Source organism: Melozone crissalis, unplaced genomic scaffold, assembly GCF_028551555.1.
Source record: "Melozone crissalis strain CALT ecotype California unplaced genomic scaffold, PUWL_Pcris_2 ptg000033l_1, whole genome shotgun sequence".
Taxonomy (NCBI): domain Eukaryota; kingdom Metazoa; phylum Chordata; class Aves; order Passeriformes; family Passerellidae; genus Melozone; species Melozone crissalis.
Window position 1 is genome coordinate 7,124,110 of NW_026535811.1, and position 25,529 is coordinate 7,149,638.

Genomic DNA, 25,529 nt, shown 5'->3' on the forward strand with positions numbered 1-25,529 from the left:
CGCCCCCCGCCCACCCGGCCGCGCCCCGGTGCCGGTGCCGCCCGGCTGCGCTGCCGAGCGGAGCGGCCGGTGCGGGGCGAGCCCTCTGCGGAGTCCTTCGCAACCCTCCAGGACCCGGTCTCTGTCTCCCTGAGTGGCGTTTCTGAGTCTTGCTCTGCTTTCCTTATCCAGGGTGCCTTGGCGATCTCTTTCTTTCTTTCTTTTTTTTAAATTTTTTTTTTCTAAAGTGATTTAAGTTATTGTGTCTAGTTTAGGCTGCCGTGTTGATAACGTCCCTGGTTTTAGCTCACCTGATTAGAAACAGAATCATTGAGGTTGGAAATGTTCTCCAGGATCATGAATCCAACCTTTGGCTGAAAAGCATTATGCCCCCTAAAGCATTGCACAAAGAGCCATGCTCTGAGTCTGCTTCTATTTGGGACTTCCACACTTCCCTGGGCAGCCTGTGCCAATGCTTAACTACTCTTGCAGTGAAGAAATTTTTTGCAATATCCAACCTAAAGCTCCCCTGGAGCAACTTGAGGTCATTTTCCCTTGCGGTGTCGCTGGTCTCCTGGGAGAAGGTCCTGATCCCCATCCCACTACAGCCTCCTCTCAGGGAGTTGTAGGGAGTGACAAGGTCTCCCCTGAGCCTCCTCCCCTCCAGGCTGAACTCCCCCAGCTCCCTCAGCCATTCCTCACATGACTTTAGCTCCAGACCCTTCTCCAGCTTCACTGCCCTTCTCTGGACTTGCTCCAGCACCTCAATGTCCTTCGTGTAACCTGAATGCAGGATTAAATGTCTCAGAAGCAGCCTCTGAGGAAAATGGATGTTAAAGGAACTTGGAATTTTTGGTGTCCTTTAGGTATTTTGGAAGAAGCTAGTGCTTATTGTGGAGTTTTGCTAGGGGTGAAGGTGCTGTAGATGTGAGAGCAGACAGGCAGGGCCTTTGCTGTTAGACTCCATGCAGGTTTTCTTTGTTTCTCAAGAAATACCTTCTCTTGCCCTTCTTTATCCACAGCCATAAGTATTTGCAAACTTAAAGCCTTGAGTCAGAGAGACTATCTGTGTGCTTTCTATTACATTCATCAGTAAATAACCTGGTTAAAGGTAATAAAATCACTGTCAGTAACCTCTGTGTAGGTCCGTGAGGTTATTTCTATAATGGATAAAATCCTATCCAGTCACTGTGAGTGAAGAAGGTCCAGGAGGCATCATGAGCAGTCAGGTTTTGGACAAGCATGCCAGCAGGTTTGACTCATAGTACAAGCACTCTACAAGGAGTGTAGAGCTACTCTCATTTTGCCTTTTCAGATCAGCCAGACCTGCTCTGTAGCAAGGATTTCATGAAGTGAGGAAAGCAGAAATGTGAAAGAGAATCTCTGTTTCAGATGAGCTGGAAGGTGTATTTCCAGTCCCTTCTGTTCACAGACAGCCTTAGGAATGGAAACGGGTGCAAACAGAATCACCAGGATTAGAAACTGTTCACAGACTTCTCCTGAACCAGAGCTGCTATTCACAGCTCTCTTGCAAGCACTTAGAGGTGGCTTTGCAGTATCATTCAACATTGCCACATTTCCCCTGTGTGTTGGGGGAAGACCCCAGAGTGAACTCTAAGGATATGAGCATTCAAATCTGACACATTTATAATTTTATTGGAAAACTGAATGGGAAAAGTTCCTCCATCTCATTGCCTAGTGTGTGTCAATAATGTTTTATGACAGGAGATTGACTTAGCAGAAACTGGCATTATTCAGCAAGGGGAGGGATGGTTACAGGGGAATGTGAAAAAAGGCACACACAGGAAGACAGGAGGTGAAAACACCTAAGCTATATTTGGGGCAGAGTGGAAGTGATGGTTTGAGAAGTTGTGCTGGCATGCTGTCTGCTTTCAAAGGCAGGACTGAACAGCAGAATTTCAGTCTTGCCTTACAGGAACAGAGTTCAGGGACAGCACTGAAATAGCACTGGAAATAACATGCTTTAGGCATTAGCAGATTCTGGGATACAAACAGGGTGCACACTAGTGCACACTCATAATTGTATGTGCACACAGGGAACATTGTTAGGAGAGACTTCAGGCACAGATTGCTTATTTGGTAGAACAGAGGAGGCTCTTTTAAAGCTTAAGGCAAGCCCTGTGCAGAGTTCTGGTTTTGCAGTGGACATCATGTTCCTTTGCAGGTCAGCTGGATAAAAGAGATGAAGAAATAAGGGTCACAGACATCACACTGGCCTATCCAGGTAAAGCCAGCCAGGTCATGGCATGTATTCTTAAGGAAATACTAATGAAAAAGAAAAAATAATCCTGATTTGGATGATTGGGGCTGGGACAAAACAGCCTGGAAGTCTTGTGTCATGGTGCTTCAGTGCTTATCAGATGTGACTTTTACTGCACAGGGTGAACCTGATGTATTCACTCCCTGTTTCTGCACCTTTAATTTGCTTGGCCAGCCTTATTAGCCTAATTTGTACTGATAAATCTTTGTCATAAGTTAAGCAGAGACCTACAGCCATGTATTGGTAAGCTAAAACCAAGCAGATTAGTAGGAAAGTAAGAAAGAAACCTATTTTCTGTGCAGATGTTGTACCTGGTGAACAAAAAGGCTACAACCAGCCCTGACCTTCCTGGTTTCTAAAGAGAGGATGAGCCAAAGGAAATGCAGCAGAATGCTTTTGTGCCTAACATGAGGAACTCTGCAAGGATTTCCTTACAAAACTTCAAGAGTTAAGAGAGTTGCATAATCCTCTGTATTAAGACAATTCAGTGAAGATGGAGTGTTCGTGCAGGAGGAATCTGCAAGCGCATCACCACAAAGTGACTGTCTCCTTTCTGTCTGTGAGGAAGATCCTGCATGGCTGGAAAATGCCTCCCCTTTTATCCAGCCATCACTGAGGCTGTGTGATTGCACTGCCACAATACCTGCACACAGCATTTGCACAGCTCTGCAGGCTGGTGAACACGGAATGGCAGGATTGTAGCCATCAGAAAAAGGGAAATGCAGACACACAGTGGTTAAATGGTTTGTCCAAGGCCATGCAGGAAGCTGGGGAGAGAGGATGCAGCTGGAGGGATGAGGGGGGAGAAACCTGTGATGACACCACGCACACACAACACAACAGATCTCTGATTTCAAACATCTTTGGCATTTAGCACAAACTTCAGGTCATTAAATGCTGCTGCTTCTCTCTCTAGGAGAGATAGTATCTGGAAGGAAGCAATGGTGAAGATAAGGAAAGCCTGAATTCTGTTAAAATTATTTTTGCCACAGATAATTTGTTGGTATTGTATTTTTCAAAGTACTGATTATTTTCAGTCCATTCCAGGAAAAATAATAATGAATAATAATGGATTAATTATGTTCTTATGGTATAAAGTGGCTTCCTTATCCACTTAGCAAGGTGCTTGGGCATTGCACAGACAATTACAAATAAAGTGCAGCAGTAGTAATTAAAATAAGCATGCATTATAAATCCACAACAAAATGCAAATGAATCAAGCCCCAGGATTTAATGGAAAGGTCTAATACGACATGATTTAATTTTATATTTCTTTAGCTATTTAACTCAGAGTAAAATTAATCCATAAATAAAGGTATACTAAGAAGCTAGGGAAGGTAGTAAGTGTTTCAACTGCAGGAAAACTTTCACTGCAGAATGCTCTTGTAACATTTTCTGAGAGGTCCTAATCTCACTGTAATTTTCAACAGCTCACTGAAACCTGATGCAAGCAAATCACTCAGCCTTTTTGACAGGTAGAGACTTCCCGTGTTTTTCCATTTGAAATTCTGTTTGAGGCATTCCCTTCTCAGTTACACTCTATCTCTTCTTGGACAGGAGGTCATCACAGCAAACCCAGGCAGTCTTTTCCTCATTTCTTGCATTTGATCCCAATTTCCCCCACCCTCCATGCCTTAGGCTTGCAAGGTTAACAACTTCCCCCTGGTAATTCAGTATCCAAAGTGCTTCCAGTTGGAGAAGCAGGGCATATTGCTTATCCCAGCTATGATTCTGTGGACTTATTATCATAAGCTTATGATAAGGTTTTTATACTTCTATAAGACCTGCATCTCTATTGTCTTTGTTTGAGGAGACAGAGAATTTAGGAAGGTGTGTACAAGGACATGGAATACAACAAAGATTATTGGTGTTTAAGACCTAGTCCTTGATCTTTAAGGAAGGGCACGTTTAATGTTGGCCAACTCACCTTAATTAATCAAACATTTTCTCTCCTTCTTCCTGTCAGAAAGGTGAAATCCCCACAGCTGATATTTCCCCTCAGATCTAAGTTCTTAAGGAGAGCACACAAGGAAGCATAGCACAAACCATATAAAACCCTACAGAACTAGAGTAAAAGATGGGAGGTAAGGGATGCAAGAATCATGGTCCTGTATTTCCATCTTTCATTCTGATTTCTGGGGGAAGATGGGGGCATTTTCACTCTCACCTGGAAGTTAGCAGCTGCTCAAGTGAAGATTCTCATAACTGCTTGCAAACAGGCTGCAGACCAAAAAGAATTCTGCAGGAATTCGATTAATAATCTCAAAATAGAGGAGAGAATCAAGACAATAATAATGTTCTCATGCATAATTTATAGGAGAGGAAAAAAACCCAAAAAGCTTCTTCTGAATGCTTCTTTCACTCAGGCTTTTTTCACTTGAGTCTGCATCCAAAACTGTTCAGATCAATGAGATGTTTCACCAGCCTGAGTCCAAGCCAAGTCACTCTCTGCTGACACCCATTAAACAGATGGATAAAATGAAGCTAACACAAGAGAAGAGTGCTGCCCACAGTCACACAGGACACTGCTCAGTGCCTGCAATTAGAAAACATTGGAACCAACAGCAGTGCTTCCAGTGAACACTGAAAAAGTGTTCTTTGGGTTCTCTGGCACCCTGTAGCCCAGCACCCAAAAGCCAGGTGCTGTGCTCTACAGTCCTGGCACCTGCAACAAGGTGAAATCTCTCTGTCTCTCGTGTTGTGCCTGTTGAATTATTTCAGTTTCTTTCAGTTTTGGTTGGGTATTTTTCCTCTTCAGTTGAGTACAGCTAAACTGCAATGTAAGTATTTAAAACAGCTGCTCATCAGGAGACAGTACAAATTCTGGATTGTAGCCTTAGTTGAGATGTGTGGTTTTGACACATTTTAAAATCTTGACTGTGTTTGAACTGTGCTACTGCAGCCCTCTGTTATTTACTTCAAATTTAAAGGAATCAAGGTCTCTCTTCAGACTGCACTTCCCCCTTTCATGTTGCTAAATGTTACATTATCTTCTGCCTTTTTCATGAAATTAAGCTTTGACCACTTAATTGATTAATTCTAGAGAGCAAAAGCTTCACAGAGGCATTTCCTTCAGAGTCAGTCAGGTTTTTGTTTGAGCTGACAATTGTTCAGTCTTTTGTAAATACTGCAGTAAAATGAAAAAAAAACCAACCTGAATATGAGCTTGATTCTCCCAATATTATCTGACTAGCTCCTCCAGATTTCAGAAGGGACAAGTTCATGTGATCTGATCTTGTGTAAGATCACAGGGGAAAGAAAAAGATAAAAAATAAAAAGAAATTGAATTATCTTAAGTGTAATTCATACTCCAACTAGAAGTTTTTTCTGTAATGGCAGATATCAAATACTGTCAAGAGAACAACAAACATTCATGAACAGGATGCATTTCAGCTCAGGCTACAATACAGCATTTTTCTGATGAACAGCTGTTTAAAATATTTATTTCAGCTTAGCTCTTAACTGAAGAGAAAAAAAATACTTGACAGGAGAAGCAGAATTTGTCCCTACCACATTTTTTTTGGTATATAGAAGACATTTTTCCTTTGCTTCTAATTCTGTGCTATCAGTATGACTTAACAATTCAACAGCCTCAACACAAGAAATTATGTGTTCACCTTGTTGCAGAATTCAGCTTAAAGCAGGTAAGACTGCAGACCATAACACCTGGCTTAAGCTGCAGGGCTAAAGAAGAAGACACCAGAGGACTCTTCCTGGCTTTTCTCAATCCTCATGTGGAGCACAAAGAGCCTTTTGTGATCACAGAGCCTCAGTGCAGTTCTGGTCACCTTGGCAGGGTGACTTGTTTGGTCTGGGCTCAGGTTTCATAACAGGGGGAAGCAGATGCTGACTTCTCAGGGAAATTATGGCCAGGAAAAATCAATAAAACATCTGGCCTGATGTGCTCCATACTGTATAACCTCATGCAGCTTGGAACATGAGTTTAAGAAAAATGTATCCCCAGAAATGCTTCTGGTACTACTGCAAAGATAGAGAAAGGTAGGGAATTTGTCTCATTCCATGATGTTTTGTCACTGTGGTTAATCTCTGTCATGGTTGACAAGTTGGAATATTTTTCTTATATTAAGTTATCCTTTTTATTTTCCACATATGAGTAATTATGCCATTCTCTACCAGGGTAAAGAGCTCCTTAGTCCTAAAGTTTGTTCTTTTCTTGAAGGTGACTGATCAAATCACCTGATGATATTATTTTTAGCAAGACTAATGGACTGTTCTCTTTAAATGATGTAATTTTATGAAAACTTGAGTCTTTGGGGTTTTTTGGCTTTTGAGATAATCTCTCAGCCTTCCTGCTCTGCAGCATGGACCAACCAGAGGCAGCCCAAATGTTTGCTGAGGGGGTCGCTGCTGAGATGTGCTGCTGTCTCTTGTTGCTCATTATTTATGGGGTCAGGCTTTTGCTCAGGTCAGCTTTTGTCTTCAAATCTGCTTGTAGACAGGATCCCTTCTGCTCAGACAGGCTGTCTTGTGACAGGTATTTCTGTGTTCTATTTTGGTGTCTGAAAGAATTTCAAGGAGCATATGAGCAGGCAAAACTCAAAACTGAAAGAACTTGCTCCAGACTTTTCTTTGAGGAACTCTGCAGAATTGTTTCAGAGATTCATTCCACAGGGTAGAATCTCTGCCTCATGCAGAGGACACAAAAGGCCCCTCTGTTTTGGGAGACCCATAAAGAGCAGGAGATAGGTTAAATGGTGGCAGATCACAGGTCTAGCTTTTGTGTTGCATGAATTAGCTTAAAGTGAGGTTAAGCTCTGGTGCAAACCATTCAGTCTTGTGAATTTCTTCACAACTGATGGGATTTTGGCAATGGTTGAAGCCAATTTAGTGATAAGGCAAGCAGCTGAAAACTCACAATATTTACCTTGTCCAGAGAGAAATTCCCCACTTATTTTCTGGCCACCTTATTTGTACACCTCTCAAGTAAGAGCAGCTTAGCAGATCTTTTCAGATAGTGAGCAGAAGTATGTTCTAAAACAAGCCTACACTCATTTTTAAAGGATGAAATAAAGAAAACAATGCCCACAGCTCACAGCAGCACTGCTTTGTGGTTCCATCCATTGCAGAGATAACGGTTCAGGTACTCATTCCCTCTGCAGTGCTCACCTTGGGAAGCAAAGAAGTGGCAAAGGACAAAGAGTCCTGTCCCTGGAGGGAGGGAGGGCTGAGGAGCCACAAAATCTGATGTGGATTGGGCAGCATGGCACACAGGGAGACTGGTGGAAGTGATAGAAGAAGGGACTGAGGATGCACAGGCTGGGCAGAACTGAGCCAGGGGGAAGGCTGATGTTGGGTCTGCAGGCAAGACTGCTGTGGAAGCTGTGGAAGAAAAGTGAATGTGCAAAAAGAGGCAGAAATGGACCTAAAGGGCTCTCAGTAAGCTGAAGAGAATGGCTGAATATTTGTTATAAAGACATGCTGAGTACAGTCAAAAGGAAGAATCAAAACTTGGAAGTTGGGTTGAAGTCCATTTTGTAAGAGTGTGTAGGTCTGGATCCTAAAGGAGTCACAGCTATTTGCTGATGACTTAAGTTATGATTTGTTTAAAAGCTTCCCATCTGTTCAGGTTTGTGCTCTGTTTGACATTGAAATTACTGCTGGATGGATGTCATAGAGTGGTGATTTTGGACACATTCTCATTGGGTTTTAACTTTATGTGATACTTTGGGCTTTTTTTATGGAGATCAGCACAAAAAGGCAAAACACAACCAACTGTGACAGAATATATAAAACAGAATGAGCTGCCTACAGATAAATGAAAACAGTCCAAAATAATAGAGACCAATGTGAATCATGACCAAGAAGCTTATTTGTAATAATAAACATGTTATCTGTGTCAGATAAACAAATCACAAATATTTATTAAGATAACAAATGGATTATAAATAGAGAGACATCACAAATTCAGATCATGTCTCTCAGTGATAGTAGATATGAATTAGCAGCCATATCTGCCAAAATAAATCTGGCATTCTCACAGAGTCATCATTAAGAAAAAAAAAACAAACAATAGTAACAATAATAATAAATAAAAAGAAAGAGAGTGCAGAGGAGAGGGCAGACAAGACAAGCATTGCTTTTTTCTTCCACTAGTATGACATAGTTTAGAGAGATCAGGCTGCATTAGTTCTGCTAAACATGATATAAGCATGACAATGATAAGAAAGAACTGGAGGCAGGGTTGAGGGAGAGGCTTCCCTGGTAGCTGCAGTTCTGACCCCAATCCCATAAGCTGCTCCAGGCAAGCAGGTGCATGAGGCCTCATTTTGAAATCAGTGAGTTCAAGCCAAGCACAAAAGTCTGTCTGGCCAAAGCATCAGCTGCCAACTTCCATTTACCTCCTTCTGCCACTCTTTTAGATGCAGCTAACACTTTATTGATATGGTCTGAGTTTTGATATCATGCAAAAAATATGATATTTATTCTTTAATTCTTCTTATGAAATGAAGCCAGTCAGCTTTAAAAGACCAAAATTAATTTTCAAGAGGATGTAAATAAAAGCAGTTGTTCTTAATGCAAGCCTGGCATTATTAGTTTGTCATGTTGTCCTGAGCTCCTGGAAATGCAGAGGCTGATATTCTGCAGCAGGAGGGATTCTTCCATAACATACATTCCTGTGTTTCAGACCATAGATTTCAGGACATAAACAGTACTGTACCAGACTGAACAAATCAGGCTATAAAGTACCAAATGTGACTGAAACAATATTGGGCTTGGCATTATTTTTTTTGTATTTCCTTCCCTTCTGTGAAGTTAATGATGTGTCCTGCTGCCTATATTCAAAGGAATGGAGGGACCTTTAATGTAATAGTCTGCCTGTCCTGGTTGGATTTCCAGAGAGGAAAAGGAGCAAAGCTATTGCTAGTGCTGCTCCAGATGGAGTGCTCTGCAATGAAAAGGACAAGGTAGAATGCTGTGCCACCATTTGCATGACTGTCAGGAATACAGGCAAGAGGATGGGGCCAGACTCTCCTCAGAGGGGCTCAGCAATGGGATAAGAGGCACAGGGCACAAACTGAAACACAGGGAGTTCTACCTGAATATGAGGAAAAACTGATTTACTTTGGGAGTGACAGAGCACTGGTACAGGATGTCCAGAGAGGCTGTGGAGTCTCCTCTGGAGATCACAGAATCACTGGGTTGGAAGAGACCTTCAAGATCATTGAGTCCAACCCATTTCCTGACACCTCAACTAAACGCTGGCACCCAGTGCCACATCCAGTCTTTTTTTAAACACACCCAGGGATGGTGACTCCACCACCTCCCTGGGCAGACCATTCCAGAATTTTATCAACTCTTTCTGTGAAAAACTTTTTCCTAATATCCAACCAGTATTTCCCTTGATGCAGATTGAGACTGTGTCCTCTGGTTCTGTCAGTGCTGCCTGGAGAAAGAGCCCAACCCCACCTGGCTACAGCCGCCTTTCAGGGGGTTGTGGAGAGTGATAAGGGCACCCCTGAGTCTCCTTTTCTCCAGGCTGAGCACCCCCAGCTCCCTCAGTGGTTCCTCACAGGGTTTGTGTTCCCAGCCCCTCTCCAGCCTCACTGCCCCCTCTGGACACACTCGAGCATCTCAATGTCCTTCCCAAACTGGGGGGCCCAGAATTGGACACCAGTTTCAAAGCCCAGCTTGATGTGATCCTGTGCAACCTGCTTTAGCAGGGAGGTTGGGCTAGATGATCTCCAGAGGTCCTATCAACCCAAGCCATTCTGTCATTCTGTGAATTAAGCCCAAAATAAAAGTCAGGACCTCTCAAGTGTAAATCCCAGTCAGCACAATAAGAGGTAGGTGCCGCCCCAACTGTCCTCTGGATATAGTACCACCACTACTAGACCAATTTGAATTTTAAGGGATATTCTTGTGGCTGGTTTATATTTTTATTTTCCTTCTGATAAGTAGGGTACACTCAAAAATCTTTCTCTTCCTTATGTTTATATGATTGGATCCTTTCAGATCGTTTTTTCTCCCCTGTAGCAGTTGTTCTGGGAAGGTCCTGAGCCCTTTGACTCTTCCTAACAAGCCAGATTCTTGCTCCTAATGCTGTTGCACTGGCCTGTCCTGGCCATCTCTGTGCTTCCCTATTTCCCTGCATGTTTATTTGTCAAACTGAACAATGAAAAATTATTTGTGAATTTGGGATGCGCTCACTGAATATTTTTGAGATTTAAAACAATGATGACTACATTTTACTGTTTTTTTTTTTCCCTAAGCCCTTTGTCTTTTCCCAGGAACAGGAATAAATTAAAGCCTGGAGTCATCTATAGATGCTTAGCTCTACTACTTTTTTATAAACTGAGCTATGCTGTTTTACTGGCATGTAGAAATACTAATAGAAGTACTTACTAAACAAATGCACTGGTTTTATTATGAAACAATGAGAAAATGCTGTTAAAATATATGTTGTGTTGCACACTATTATTTTGGCCTCTTTACACCACTCTAAAAGGGAAGGGGAATTAAAGGCTGAAGTGGGAGATATGTATCCTACTGCTTTGTAAATGAAAAGAAAAATTACATCTGTAGGTCTTAGAATTAAGTAGGAATCTGATGTTATAACACAAATGTAAAAAACCCACCATGTTTCTAGAGAAAAATCCTGTGGAATTAACATGGCAGCTTGGCATACAGCTATTACAAAGCATTTATATGGAATAATTTTAATGGCCACCAGGACATTTGGCCTGCAGCACAGAGGAATTATAACAGCCTCAAACAGTAAGCTTTGATGTGAAATATTATAATAGCCTCATATAAGGTAAGCTTGATGTGAATACTGAAGAGCAATACAAAGCATCTGAAAGATTGAAATGCAAAACTAATAATTTCATTGGAAATGTTTAACATGTATTTCACTTCTCATTCAGAAAGCAAATATTTCAGGTTGGAATTCTGGGTTTTCACTAAATTTCCATTTCAGTAGAAACTGGGAAAAAATCTCTGAATGTAATGCCTAGGCTCTTCTGTGAATCTAGTCCTTTGTTTTTATTGCACATATCTGGAAAAAAAGGTTACAGAACTAATGTTGGTTCCAACCAAAAAATAGCAAATAACTTACCCTGAAACTATGGAAATTTTATTATTTACTAAATACACTGAAAACAATGTTTGGGCATGTCTTTGGAAAAAAAGCAGAGTTTAATTTTTTGGTTCAACAACTAAATCAAATAATCAATTATTTGCATAAACCAACCAATTTGAACATCCCCTTAAATCCTAAAACAGGAGCTAGCTATTGACAGCAAGGAGTTTGGATGAACTTCTCACAGGTGTGAGTTTTATTCCCAGGGAATATTGATTTCTGTTATTTAGTTTTTATTTTTGAAAATATGAAAAATTGTTTCCAGCTTGAAACTAAGTCTGCAGGAACAACCTTTTATTAAAGTGCAAATTTCATTTAAGTACACATTTTTCTTAATCACATATTACTTAATTTTCTGAAATATGTTTTTAGGAGGCAATGTCAAAAGTACAATTAAATGGTGCAGGACTGAGTCCTAATTGATGGTGACAATAATGAAAATGAATTATTTGCCAAAGGCTTTTTTTTTCCTTTTTTTTTTTTTCCCTTGCTTTTACCTCTCATTATTCTGCTTGGAAACAGACTGTCCTAAAATGATTTGAGTGTCCTGCTGTCAGTATTCAGACAGCATTTGTCAGAATGCCTTAATACACACTAATATTTTCAGTAGGCTTTTAATAGAGCACCTTTCTCTCCAGTTCCTTTTAGTCCTAATCTTTAATGTAGGGTCTTGCATCTCTTTTCATTCTTGCTTCTCTTTTTATTACCTTTCCAAATGTATTCAGAAATCCCCTAATTTGTATCCAGCAATGACTTCTGTATTGAAGCATTAAAATGTACATTTAAAAACATTGAAGCTAGTGCTGGAAACTGATAAAATACTATTAAAGTTCCTAGTTTAAATAGATGTGATTTAAAAAATACAAATTTTTAAAAGAGCTGTTTTTATAAAAAGGAAGAAATGTTTTTGGGAATTCCATCTTTTTTGTTCTCCTTTTAGGAATTAAAAGTCCAGAAGAATTAAGGACAAAACAAAACAAAAAGTAATGTCCAAAGCTGGGGGAGGGAGTGCAGTGAATTTTCATCAGTGCGCTGATTTTTATTTGAGACTTTCAAGATGATAAAAAAAAAAAATCAATCTTCAATTTTTTTGGAAGCAACATCTAATATTTAGCACCCACACTGTTCTAAATAAACTTAATGGATGTCAGAATCAAAAGAAGAGTGATCTCCACAATGACTCACTCACATTCTAGCTGGGAGTTGTAGCTGGCTCCTTCCTGCTTGGGTTCACCCTCTGCAGAGGGCAATCCGTGAATTCATGACAACTCCTGCCTTTGTTATGGCAGCAGAAGCACAGCCAGCAGTGGGCTCATGGCTGCAGCAAAGGGGAGAAGCTTTGAGTAGCTGGTTTCTGGCTTGAAAATTAAATGGCAGCCTGTCAGAATTCAGGACAGCCAGAGGGATGTCCTGGAGTGCCAGGACTCCTGCCCAGGGGGCTCAGAGAGCCCAAGACACCTGTGGTTTTGATTATGACCCATGGAGCAAATTACCAACCTTATATGAAGATCTGCAAGCCATGAACGTATAAGTAGAATAATAATTAGTCATGGGGTGAAAAAATAGATTTTTGGGGTTTTTAGAATGGAGGTTCAGGGGCCAAGATGGAGGAATCTGGGCACATCCAGCCTTTCTCCTTTTTCTTCTTCTTGGCCTCCACGTTCTGGGTGATGCTGGCACTTTTGGATTGGTTTAGAGTAGAGACAGATGTCTAACATAGGTGATAGGTACTGGAAAGTAACTGTAAATATTGTACACATAGTTTTTAGTATAAAAAGATAACACTGCCTCAGGGGCAGGCAGAGTGCCTCTGTCTGTCCTGCTGAACAGACCTCAGCAGGTCAGGAGAACGGATTTTATAGATAAGGAACAACAAACCACCTTGAGACTGAGAAATTAAGAGTTCTGACTCCCTCTTTGAGCACCAGGCTGGGAAAAGAGACTTTCTAAACTATCTCAGGGTCACTCTGACCAGCAAAAGCCCTGAGAGTAGCCAGGACTGCATGGCAAATAGCTGTGTGTTACAGAATGTGAGGATAAGACTGCATGGTTGTCATACAATATATGAAATAGAATGTTGCAGGTTCTGGGAGTCTTGTATGTGTTGACTTTAATGGTAAACAAGTCATTTAAGAGCAGGGCTAAATGGATGACCTTAGAATACCTGTTGCTTTTCTCTTAGCCAGCTGTTCTTACTATTTCTCCCTTTCATTTATTTTTTTTACAAAGGTCTGGCATGGGAGGTTTGATCTCTTGCCAGGTAGCCCAGTGGGAATGGTGAGTTCAGTTATGCAAGAAGAATGGATTTGGTCCCTACCTCCTGTGAGCAGGCTCTGAGGAATCCACGCTGCAGAAATAAAAGCATTAGCCTGCAGCCACGCTGCTGTGCCGTGCTCCCACACATCTCCCAGGGCAGCAAGGGCAGCGCCACTCAGCTCTCTCAGGGCTGGGGGTGCTCTGGCAGAGTGGAAAGGAGCCAGAGAGTAAAACAATGTGCATGGAAAGCTGTCCTCATCTGTGCACCTCTCCAGAGACTTTCTACTCTTTGTGGTCTATTTTGTTTCACTGATATACCTTTATTTCAGAAACGTGCTTTTCTTTAGGTCAAAAAAAGTTATTACTGTGAGCATGCAAAATTATGTGGATCCAATGTGAAGACTGGCACTTGGAAGTTCACAGCTAAGACAGAGAGAACTTTGCCCCCCAGCTTTTCCTTACCAATCAGTTCAAGGTGTGTCAGAGACCCTGGCTCAGTGCAGTCATACAAAGAGGTACCATCCTTACCTGTGCCAGGAATACAAGAGTCATTTCATACTCATGTGTGCACTGAAGAAGTTGAATTTTTATTGTTTATTGGGGGGTGGTTCCCAGCCTTGCCTGAGTGCTTCAGCCTGAGCCCTGTGGGAAACACTGACACGCTGTGCCCTGCAGAACTGACAGTGTGATGGGCAGGGCAGGCACAGGGCACCAGAAGGGCTCTGCCACTCATAAGGAATAAGTAATGTGATGGTGGTGCGTGATGTTTAAAGACTCCAGGGCTGAGCTGTAGGCTTGTAGAAAGTGTAGACAGTGTAGAAAATGTAGAAGCAGAAGGAAATGAGGAGAAGGAGAAACAAAAATGGTCGAGAAGGGGTACAAGTATGGTACTTCTATCAACAAACTCTAGTTTGTTCCATTCCAGTGCATTTTATGCCAAAGCCCCACTTCTGGGGGAGAGGTGTGTTTATCAATTGTTGCGGTGTGGTGAGGGTCCCCAGGAGGAGGTGAGAGATGAGAATTGACTCCAAGTTTTCAGAAGGCTGATTTATTATTTTATGATGTGATATGATATTAAAAGAAAATTATATACTAAAACTATACTAAAGAAAGAAAAGGAGACAGACAGAAAGAAGGCTAGCAAAGAATGATAATAAAAAACTTGTAATAGACCAGTCTCGACACAGCTGGACTAAGATTGGTCATTAAATAAAAACAATTCACATGCTAAGTAAACAATTCTCCAAATCACATTCTAGAAGAGCAAAACATGGAGAAGCTGAAGCTTCCCAGCTTGTCATGAGAAAAAATCCTGGCAAAGAGATTTTTCATAAAATATGACAATAACAGAAGAGGAAAGCCACATGTTTGTGAGGAAGAGTGTGTGAAAAGTGTCTCCAGATACCCGAGTCAGAAGAAAGCTTGAGCAAAAGGAAAAGGGACTGCACTTGGCCCTTGTTTTATCCCCCTGCAGTAAGAATTCCTCAGAGCTAATGCAGGTATTCATGTTATAGTTAGAGCCTCTATATGCCATGGGGAAATAAAGGTACTTTGCCTTTTGCTTTTCACTCCCAAATGACAAAACACTTTAGTTTTGTCTTGTTTCAGCATCTTGTGAGCATGCACTGATTGTTGCTGTGCACTCAGACTAGGTGCTAATTGTCACCAGGCACAGAGTTCCTTCCTGCCTGTTCTTCTAAAGAAATGCTGCAAGCAAAGCTTTAGATTCAGCCCTGAAGCAAAATCTGAGCTCCAAACAGTTCTAAAGGTTAGGTGAGTTCGACCCTACATCCAACTGCAATAGCAAAACATCCCTCAGATCTGAAAACCCCCAAAACAAGAGGGATGTCTGGAGCAAGAGCTGATTTGTGTTCTGACCTTGAGCAAAAGTGACTCAGACAGTTCTGCCTGAATGTTTGACAAATGCTGTTCAACAGACTACAAGAATTTCCAGCACCTTCAAAACACGACCACAGCAGCGTTCTGTAATCTCCTCACCTTTGCTTTTTATATTTTGCCTTCAGGTTCTGAGTTTTATGTTATTAAATTTTGGTGTAAAATATAATAATGATAAATATTAAGCAGCAACATTTTCCATCCTAAAAATATTAAAGATGGAAAAATATTATTGTTTCCCTTCTTCTAGCAAGAAAAGTGAGACACTAATTACCTGCCCAAGGTGACTTTGCTCAGCAAAAGATAACAAAAGAAAGAGCAAGTTAATTTAATGTTTTGAAGGTTGAGTGTTTTGGTTTGCCCTTTATTTTTCTATTACTTCAGAAAAAGCATTTTCTGTTGGGAAAATGCAGCTTCAGAAATGTGAAAATGACTTCAAATACAATGTGAATCTAAAAGGGTTGGCTGCTGCTCATGAATTTGTGCCTGTGACACAACAATAGATGGGTGATCAGTTTGTGTATAGATAATTGCAATGGGTCTAGCCTGCAGGAAAAAAATGCTTTTATGCAAGAGTTCTGGACAGGGTGGAAACATTTGAACATTGTAGTGGTGGAAAAGGTAAAAGACAGAAGACTCTAGACAGTAGTGCTCCTTTTGCTGGAGGAGGAAGATACTGTGTGTGACTTTTTGTTGGCTGGAATTGCCAATGCAAGGCAATGCAGAATGAGCCTGGTGGTCACAGGTGCCAGTCAGATCCCTCAGAGTGTTCCTTGGTGAGCTAAAGGGGTCCTGTCCTCAGGACCACCAAAAACAGCCAATGAAAGGTTATGAAATGTATCCAGCAAACATTTCTCTGGAGAGAGAAGAAACTGTGTGCAGTATTCCACAGGCTGGGAATGAGCCAAGCCATGCAGCTGGATGGAGGCTGGTGCCTTTGCACTTGAACTGAGCACTGTGTCAAGCAGCTGCTCCCCTGATTTGCCTCCAGACTCTTTCTGTGCTGTTGTCCACACCTGCTTGTGCCTGGTTAGACAGATGTTGTCTGCACAGGGAAGAAGTTTGGTATGTGACAACATCACCCAGGAGTCCACAACCCTTTACAGCCTCTCACCCACCACCAGGGTCTCCCCTAGGGCTTTATCCAGTCCAGTGCTGCCCTGCTATTGCTGCTCACCCAGGATTCTGAGATCCAGTCTTCCTTTCCTCTCTCTCTCTGTTAGCTCTATTTTTGTCCTTTAATGATGGATTTTGCAAACCTGCTGGCTCCTCTTCCTCAGGTTGGGAGGGGGGCATGTGGAGGGTATGTGTCAACCTGCCATCCATCACCAATTGCTTTCTCTTGAACTTTGTAAATGGTTTGAACTGGATTTCACCAAGCAGCAAAAAGCATTTGGCGGGCTTTCTGTCAGCAGTACAGAAATAAAAATGGATAAGAATAGATTGGATTGTTGCTCCTTACATCCACTTCCCCATTTTATTTTTGACAGGTCCTGACACCCACACACACACGTTCTTTGCTCAGACTCAGATAGATCTGATTTTTTATCTGCTTTGAGTTTTTGACAGCATTTTCTATTCCTCATAGAGAGTTTCAATAGCTCCCATGCTCATCCTTAGTGCTCAGGCCTTTTGCCCTTATACTTTCCATATTTATGGGTCTTACCAGGCCCATCATTAAAACATCACAAAGGCAAGGACTGTACCTCCTACAGGCTCTGAAATACAACAGGAGCTGCTGCTGGTCACTGATCTCCTTTGCAACTCCTCTGGGTCCAGCATCACTACCCCCCTTCACTTTGCACTTCCCACTGCAAACAATCTGCAACAGGTAATTTATGTAATGAATTTACCCTTTTCCCTGAGCTAATATGCATGAGTGGGTGCTGATGTCTTCAAGTGCATTCCCTGTTTGAAGAGGCTTGCCTTATTTTTCTCCCCTGTGCACTGCTTTTAATGCTACATATCAATCACGAGTGTTCCCTGGTGCATCCAAAATCCGGTGTTTGCTATTCAGATGGCGTGAAGTTGCAACTGTTTACACAAGTTTGGAGAAATTGTTTCTGATCCTGAAGTGGAAAAGCATTCAAAAACCTCTGTGATGTGCAGTACATAGCCCTTTAAAGTGTGGGTTTTGTACAATTCATTTTTCATGAGCGTTTGTGCTGGGAGACCTCGGCTGCTGGAATGTGTGCACAAAGGGAAGCGTGAAAGCAACACGGTGACAAACTAGTGCTACTTTCTTAAAAATTCTGTGTTTGTTAAATCAGCTTTTTAAGTGCCCAACTCTAAACATGAGCGGTGGAGTGTGAGGCAGAGATGCCCCCTTTTGCTTGCCATACTCTGTACCAGATAACCTGGAAGCAAAGCAAAAAAGGTTCAGCTTTCCTGAGAGAGGAAGAGGAGGGACAAGCACTGATCTCCTCTCTGTGGTGACAGTGACAGGACGCCAGGGAACGGCCTGAGGCTGTGCCAGGGCAGTTTGAGCTTGGTATCAGTGTGAAAAACGCCAATCACTTGCTTTTAAAATTTTATGAGTTTAATAGTAATAAAATGGGTATAAAAATAGTAATACAACCAGAGGACTAATAATTTGGACAATTTGAATTAGGACAATATGAGACAATAGAGACAAAGAGTTAAGGACGTCCGAAAAAGGACCCCCATTAACAAAGGATTAACCCTTAAAAACAACAGCCTGTTGCATATTCATACACCTCATACATGATGCATAAATTCCATTCAAATACAGGATTCTGTCTGGTCAGTGTCAATTTCTTCCTCTGAATCCTAACAGCGCCTTCGAGGCGGGAAGCGTTTCTTCTGATAAGAGGGCAATTAATTATTTTTCTCTGAAAGATTTAGGTGTCCTGTGGCTGCTATGTCGCTGCGAGTCCTTTCTTTAAAAAAAGTATCCTACATAGCATAGTCTCTATTTCAACATTATTTTATAACCTAAAACTATATTTAACACACTACTTAAGAGAATTAATACAGCGTTACTTTCTAACACAACACACATAACATTTATTTTAATATTTGCGAAAAGCCAATCACAAAACACGCATTTTTTCACATCAGGAAAATGTTTTTTCCCCCAGAGGGTGGCTGGGCATTTAACAGCTCCTCAGGGCAGTGGGCACAGCACAGCCTGCCAGGGCTCACGGAGCATTCGGACATCGCTCTGGGGCACATGGTGGGATTGTGGGGATGTCCCAGCAGGGCCAGGAACTGCACTCGGTGACGCCGGGGTCTTTTCGGCGGGGGCCATCCCGCCCTTCCCTCACGTTCCCCCCCCCCCGGGCGGCCCTGAGGAACCTCGGTCCTCCCGGAAGTGACGCCACGGGCGGGCGGAAGCTGCGCGGGGCGCGGGGGCGCGGCCGCGGGCGGCAGGTGAGGAGCGCGCGCGGAGGCGGGGCCGGGCCCGGGCCCCCTCAGAGCCCCGGGAGAGCCCCGGGACCCGGGCGGGGTCGGGGACAGCTCCGGGAATAGCTCCGGAGAGCGACCGGGCCCCGGTGGGTGCCCTCCGGCTGTGCCGGGGCCGCGGCCTGTCACGTCTGGGAGCCACTGGAGCTGCCCGGTGGGAGCCCCGGCGGCTCTTGGGCAGGAGAGCTTGGCAGCGCCTGGGAGGGAGGGACAGCAAGGTTGGAAATGGTTCTTGGCAGTGCTCTTGAGAACCTGAAAATGGTTCTGCAGGTTCTGCAGAGAATCTGAAAATGGTTCTGCAGGCAGTGCTCTTGGGTGGGTGCCTTCGGAAGAGCGTTGCCTGCAGGTCGAGGGAGGTGATGCTGCCCTTCTGCACACTATTAGTGCTGTGTCCAGTTCTGGGCTCCTTAAGGGAGTGTGACACATGGAACTCCAGCAGAGAGAGACAAAGCTGGGTGAGGCACTGGAGCATCTCTCTTGTGAGGGCAGGCTGAGGCTTCTGGGTCTGTTCAGCTGGAAAAAAATATTTTCCAGACAGGTTGTGGAGTCTCCCTCGCTGGGTATTCAAGGAGCATTTGGGTGCAGTCCTGTGCCAGGTGCTCTAGGATGACTGCTGGAGCAAGGAGTTGGACCAGATGGCCTACGGAGGTGCCTTCCAGCCTGAGCCATTCTGTGATTGTTATGTGGTGCTTCGGTGCTGAGCCATGGCATGGGGTGGGAGATCTGCCAGGCAGGAATGGAGCATGCAATTCTCAAGTTGGCAGTGGCATACAGGACTCCTGAACTCCACATTCCCTGAGTGTTTCAGGGAATGGTGAGGGCAAGGTCAGGTACCCTGCAGGGACAGATGGGACATGCTGCAGCCTGAAGGGAAGAACAAAAAAAGAGAAGGAGGTGTCTGAGAGAGACACAGGACTCTCTGTTGTGTGATTTTTCCTCACAAAGTCGACTGATGGCTTGTGATGGGGTTTGGGTGTTTTGTACTATTTGCAGTACTTTATACTGTTTCCAGGCCAGTAGTAGTGCTGGTTGTAATGATTTGTCAAATAAAACCATATTGTCAGTGTTTCACCAAAATTGCTGATGCATTTATTGGAATAATCTTTTTCTATGTTCAGAGTAAAGAATGAGTTGGCCAGCAATAAGGAGACCACAGAACTGATAGACCTACCTGTGTACAGGAAGAAAGGATGCTGATGGATTTAGGAAATGTTGTGAATTCATATCCAGTGGTGATGGTCATTGATAGTATTTATTTTAGTAATCAACAGGAAATCCTGTGATAAGTTTCCCCTCTCCTTTTTATTTTATTTATTTGGGGGTGTTGTGTTTTGTTTGTTTTTTTTTTCCTTTTCTTTTTTGGTTATTAAATGAGATTCAGGTATTGAATGGTTGAATAGCACCTGGATTTTCCCAAAGACCTCTTTCCAAAGAGGAGGCTCTTCATGCCTGTGCAGAGCAGGCTCATTCTTGACTCTGTGCAAGTCACAGTGCAACTTCCAGCAGGCAGTGTGGGGTGCTGCTGGCTGTGGCTGTGGCATTTCAGTGGCTGAGGCAAGTGTCAGCTGGCACTTTGCTTGGAATGCCCTCTCACCCATCCTGGAGTGGAAGTTAGAGCTGCCCCCATTCCTTGGCAGCTCCCTGCAGTACAGAGCCTTGCTGGAGCACTGAAAGGAAGCAGAGCAAAGAGTGAGAGTGCTGCTCTTGCCAGAGGCAGGGCCTGGAAGCAAAGTGGCTTTGGCATGTCCTTGTAGAGACCTTTCTTCATTCTGGGAACCAGAGGTGCTCCAGTCAACTTGCCTTGCTTATTTTAGGAAGGTTGGCTGGTAAATTCTCCTGATATTTCATGATGCTTGCCTTGTCTGAGTAGTAAAGCTGGGATGTAGAGGCTGCCTGATATATCTCTGTATTCCTGGGATGCTCTGGATGGGGGGAAACAGCCACAGCTCCAGAGCCTGAGGCAGGAGGGTGCCTGAGGAATGCCTGGAGCAGCACAGGCTGCTATTCTTAGCATCTGTCCTTCTTCTATCACTCCAGATATTGAAACTGAGTTTCAAATCTTCATTCCTTCAGATGCAAAGTGCTGCTCTCTCAGCTCAGGGGTTCTTGGGCCAGAAAACTGAAAGCAGATGATTCCTGGAGCTACTCTGCAATCTGGCTTCTGGGAATACCAGGTGGCTGTGGTCACATCAGGCTCAGCCTGGGGAGTGAAAGAGAAGGGTAGAAATTGAGGGCTGGGGAAAAATAGTATTGAGGTAATCCTGAAAGCAGAGCAGATTTCTTTTTCATAACATTTTTTTAGATTAAAGGTAGTGTGCAGAGGAAGAAGAGGATTATGCCTGGAATTGTTATGTTTCCCATGGCTGTGGTGTAAGAGATTGAAGGGAATCATTTTTATCAGTCAGAAAAGCAATTTCTGTAGCTAATCAGCTCTGCTTAGACTCCCTCACAGGATAACCTTTCCCAGAAAATCCTTCATCCAGGTGTCATGTTTTTGACCCAGCTTTTCATCAGCTCCTGTCACTCAGGCCACTCTGTAGGGATATTCCTTCTAGCAAACGTGAATGCACTTGAAGACTTTCCCTCTTTAGTGAGTCCTCCTGTCATCTCTTAGAAATGCAACCATTGCCTTTGCTTTTGAGTGCATAAAACAGGCAGGAACTGATCTAGGCCCTGGTTTGATTTAGTTGTTTCCTTAACTGAATGTCTAAGGCTTTGTTGGAATGCTGTACGTGGAGCCTGGAGGCTGAAAAACTCCAGAACTTTGGAGCAGAGGGTGCTGAATGTGGAGGTGAGAACCAGGACACTGCCAGTTGTGGTTGGATCTGCAGCTGAGGTCTCTCTGCAGGAGGATGGAGCTCATTTTGCATCAGAAAACTAGAGGGCAAAACTAGGATTTTTTCTTTCCTTTCTTTCCTTTCTTTCCTTTCTTTTCTTTCTTTCCTTTCTTTCCCTTCTTTCTTCTTTTTTTATTTTGGGCACAGTGTGTTTCTGGAAGTGAGTATTGCTGTGATCTGATAGTGAGGATGAGAAGCTCCTGACACTGCAGGGAGCTCTTCAGCAGCATTCTGGTTAGCCTGGTTTTGGAATTCCATTGTTTAAGAGAATTTATTGCAGAGAAATGCCTCTCCAGAGGGCTTTGCACAGCCAGTGCCTTCTGTGTACTTCAGGCACACAAAACCAAAGTGCCCCCATTTAGGGCATCAAAGAAGGAGCCCTGTCTGCACTTTTGGGATGGGATTCTCAACTTCAGTTGTGATGTTGGCAGAGTAGGTGTAGCTAAGCTGTTTGTTTAGGCTGCCTTTGTAATAAATGGTGATAGGCAATTAGCACAGTGTTTGTGGTCAGCTGTGTGTGCTGCCCTGGAATCAGATCAGTTGTTCATTCCAGCATCTCTTTGTCTCCATGACTGATGGGAGCCAGAGGTGGCAGTTGCAGAGGGGATTATCTGATTAACTTATCAACATCTGTCTGCCAAAATGAGCTTTATGTATCCAGCTGGAGGAAATGAATTTCAGGCTGTGCTGAGAGGACAGGGCTTTCTCAGCAAGGTGATGCAGTGAGGGAAGCTGCCTCTCTGTGTTGTGGGGAAAGATTGTCCTGAAGACAGCAGTGGCTTAGAGGGGGCCTTAACAGGATTGAGGTGCACCTCTAAATTCTTTTAAGTCTCTACTTTCCAGATTCTCTTAAAAAAAGAAAAATAATGTAATAGCATTCTCTCTCTGGAGAGTCAATGTAATTTGTTGTATCTAATCCATCTTTAAATGTCGGGTATTTTGCCAAGGAGTCGCCACATGCTGCTGTAAAGCTGGGCTCTGAGATCTCAAATTTTGGTTCTTTCTCTTTAGCCAAAGTGGAATATGCCAGTAGTGGCAAACCAGCAAATCTGAGTGGCTCTGAGTACTTTTTTGGGTAAGGTGGTCTCCAGATTTCACCTATAGCTGCCACAGCTCTTTCTTTCAAAGCTAAGTGTCTGAGCCAGAGGTGTTTTTAACAGGCTCTGGCTTTTTGAGAAGGAGGTGACTTAAATGCTGGGCTCCTGCTTCCAGAAGCAGATTTTTGACAGGCCAGTGCTTTTCTCCAGGTGGTCCTGCTGACTGTCAGGTGTCTCAGGGCTCTGCTGTGATGCTGTTCACAGGAGTTCTTGGATGAGGTAAGAAGATCTGACCCTATGTTTCAGAAGGCTTGATTTATTATTTTATTATATATATTACATTAAAACTATACTAAAAGAATGGAAGAAAGGATTTCATCAGAAGGCCAGCTAAGAATAGAATGGGAAAGAATGATAACAAAATCTTCTGTCTCAGACAGGGAGTCTGAGCCAGCTGACTGTGATTGGCCATTAATTAGAAACAACCACATGAGACCAATCACAGATGCACCTGTTGCATTCCACAGAAGCAGATGATCAATGTTTACATTTTGTTCCTGAGGCCTCTCAGCTTCTCAGGAGGAGAAATCCTAAGGAAAGGATTTTTCCTAAGAGATGTCAGTGACCCTCTACTGGTTCTGCAGGGCCATGGTGAGATGGGAGTTTGGCTCCTTTAGGAAAGGGTTGGGCTGTTCAGGGTGTCCCATATCAATGAGCAGCTGTGGGAGCAGGAGATGCCCTGTAGGATTCATTTTCTACATGGAGTTTTTGTTGCTGGTGTTGTTCTGAGGTAATGCTGTGCTGTAAGGATGGGCTCAAAGGTTGAGGTTGAGCAAGTATCCTCCAAAGCTGGAGGGGAGGAGCAGAAATGGCTTTTACAGCTGTGACTAAAGCAACCTTGTGCTGTAGATTGGGCTGTGGTGTGCTCCTGCTGCTGAGAGAGAGGGAGAATGATGCCTTCTCAAGTTTTCACTTTCCTGCACCCATTGCCAGTTTCTGTGTCTGGGGAACTCCAGCTCCTCTGTTTAATTCACTCCTTGCTAGTGGGCAGGGTGGGACAGCTGGAATGGACAGAATTCCAGAAATAGCACTGGGAGGCAACATCACAGCCAATGCCAAGCACTCCAAGGATGGTGAGACCCCTTTCTTGTCTAAAAGAGCTACTAGAGGTCTTAACACCAAAGCAGTGACATCTACAAAGGAGTTTGAGGGTGCTACTATGAGAGAGTAGCATGAGCACCCTGGTGGAGTACAGCCTGCTACAGGCCCTAATTAGGGCTCATTAATGCTTTCTTTCATCACTGCCTTGCAGCCTTCAGATGTGATTAGACCTATTTATAGGGGCAGAGTTCCTTAATATACAGCACCCTGTGCTTCTTGCCAATCAAATCAGTAGCATCTGCATCTTTGATTGCTGCTTAATAACATTGTAGAAGATGGTTAATTAAAAAATATAAATAGACCTTTCATCCTCTTAGCTTACCAAAGTGCTTCTCTCCTGCCCCCACCTTGCTTCCCCAAAAAAAGGGTGAAGTTGGATTAGTGCAGGGACTGTGGTGAGCCTCTCACCTCACTGCTGGAAATGCATCCTGCTCTCCTATCCAGGAGAGTCACCTCTGGTGTGCTCTGCTGGGGGACTGAATTCCATCTCCTCCCATGAATGTCAGCACAGGGCAGAATGATTGTATGCTGCATAATAATGGATTTGTATGTGGGCTCCTGTGCTGCCTTGGAGCAATTTCTAGCTTTTGTTTCAGTGTTTACATCTGTGTGCACACACTGCCTTCTCCTGCCCTGAGCAGCATTTCATATGCAATGGCATATTTTGCTTTTCAAGTCTCTTTTTAAAATGTTCTCTGTTTGGTAAACTCACAGGAGTGTGCTTTATTTGTGGAGGGCAAGGTGTCATAATTAAATTTTTATATTGTTCTTATTTTTTCCTTAGAGGATTTAATTCTGATATTTTGTTGAGATAGCCTGTAGGCAAGCCTCCAGAGCAATCAAGGTATGACTTGAATATGGCAGCAGATATGACCATGGGGAAATGTTTGTCCAGGTAAACATGGTAGAAAGTATTATGTATATTATGTAGAAAGTATAATGTAAGAAATTACTCTCAGGGAGGAATTTGGGATGACTTCTTGTGATTAACCAAGTTATGGATGTGACTTTGCACTTTCTGGTAAGCCTTGCCCAGAGCCTGTCTGCTCCCTCTGTTGAGTGTGTTTGATCTTTAACTGCAGTTCATTTGTGGCTTGTTCTGTCCCCACTTTGGAGCCATTCTGGTGATAGTGGAATAGTGAGGGATATGCAGAGGTGTTTTATTGCATATTGCTGATCCCTCTGTCCTAACAAGGATCTTTTATGAGGATCCTACAAAAGAGAGACATAGGGTGAGAGAGAGCCTGTCACTTCTTTTTGGGGATGTGACTGCCTGTGGGAATTAAAGCCTCTGGTTCTTGCTGCCTTTCCTGTGCAGTGACAGAAGCAGCAGCACAGTAATTGCTAAAGCAGCCATTGTAGCTTTGAAGTATACACACTGATTCTTTTCAAAGTATTTAATCCCTCTTCTCCCCTGAGCCTGCTCTTTTTAGCTTCTTGAAGCATGTTAAGGAAGCAGATATTGTTGATGGCTTGCCTTATTCTCCCTTTATTTTCACAGCAAAGTACTCAGCTGGTAAGTGCTTGTATACAGCTCTACATTCTCTGTGTTAAGG

The 25,529-nt window shown here is 43.2% G+C and overlaps 1 protein-coding gene across 4 annotated transcripts in view; it reads left to right on the top strand.

Annotated features, from left to right (window-relative positions):
• Window positions 1-25,529, top strand: part of WASHC1 (WASH complex subunit 1) — a 57,815-nt gene that overhangs the window by 493 nt on the left and 31,793 nt on the right. Inside the window, exon 1 of one of the 4 annotated variants that reach the window (XM_054282078.1) lies at window positions 18,869-18,905. The exons of 2 other annotated variants lie outside the window; for them this stretch is intronic. The gene's annotated coding sequence lies outside the window, so the exon portion shown is untranslated. Of the gene's footprint in view, window positions 1-18,868; window positions 18,906-23,578; window positions 23,603-25,529 lie in introns of those variants that run through there. One more of the 4 variants, XM_054282081.1, reaches the window with a different exon arrangement.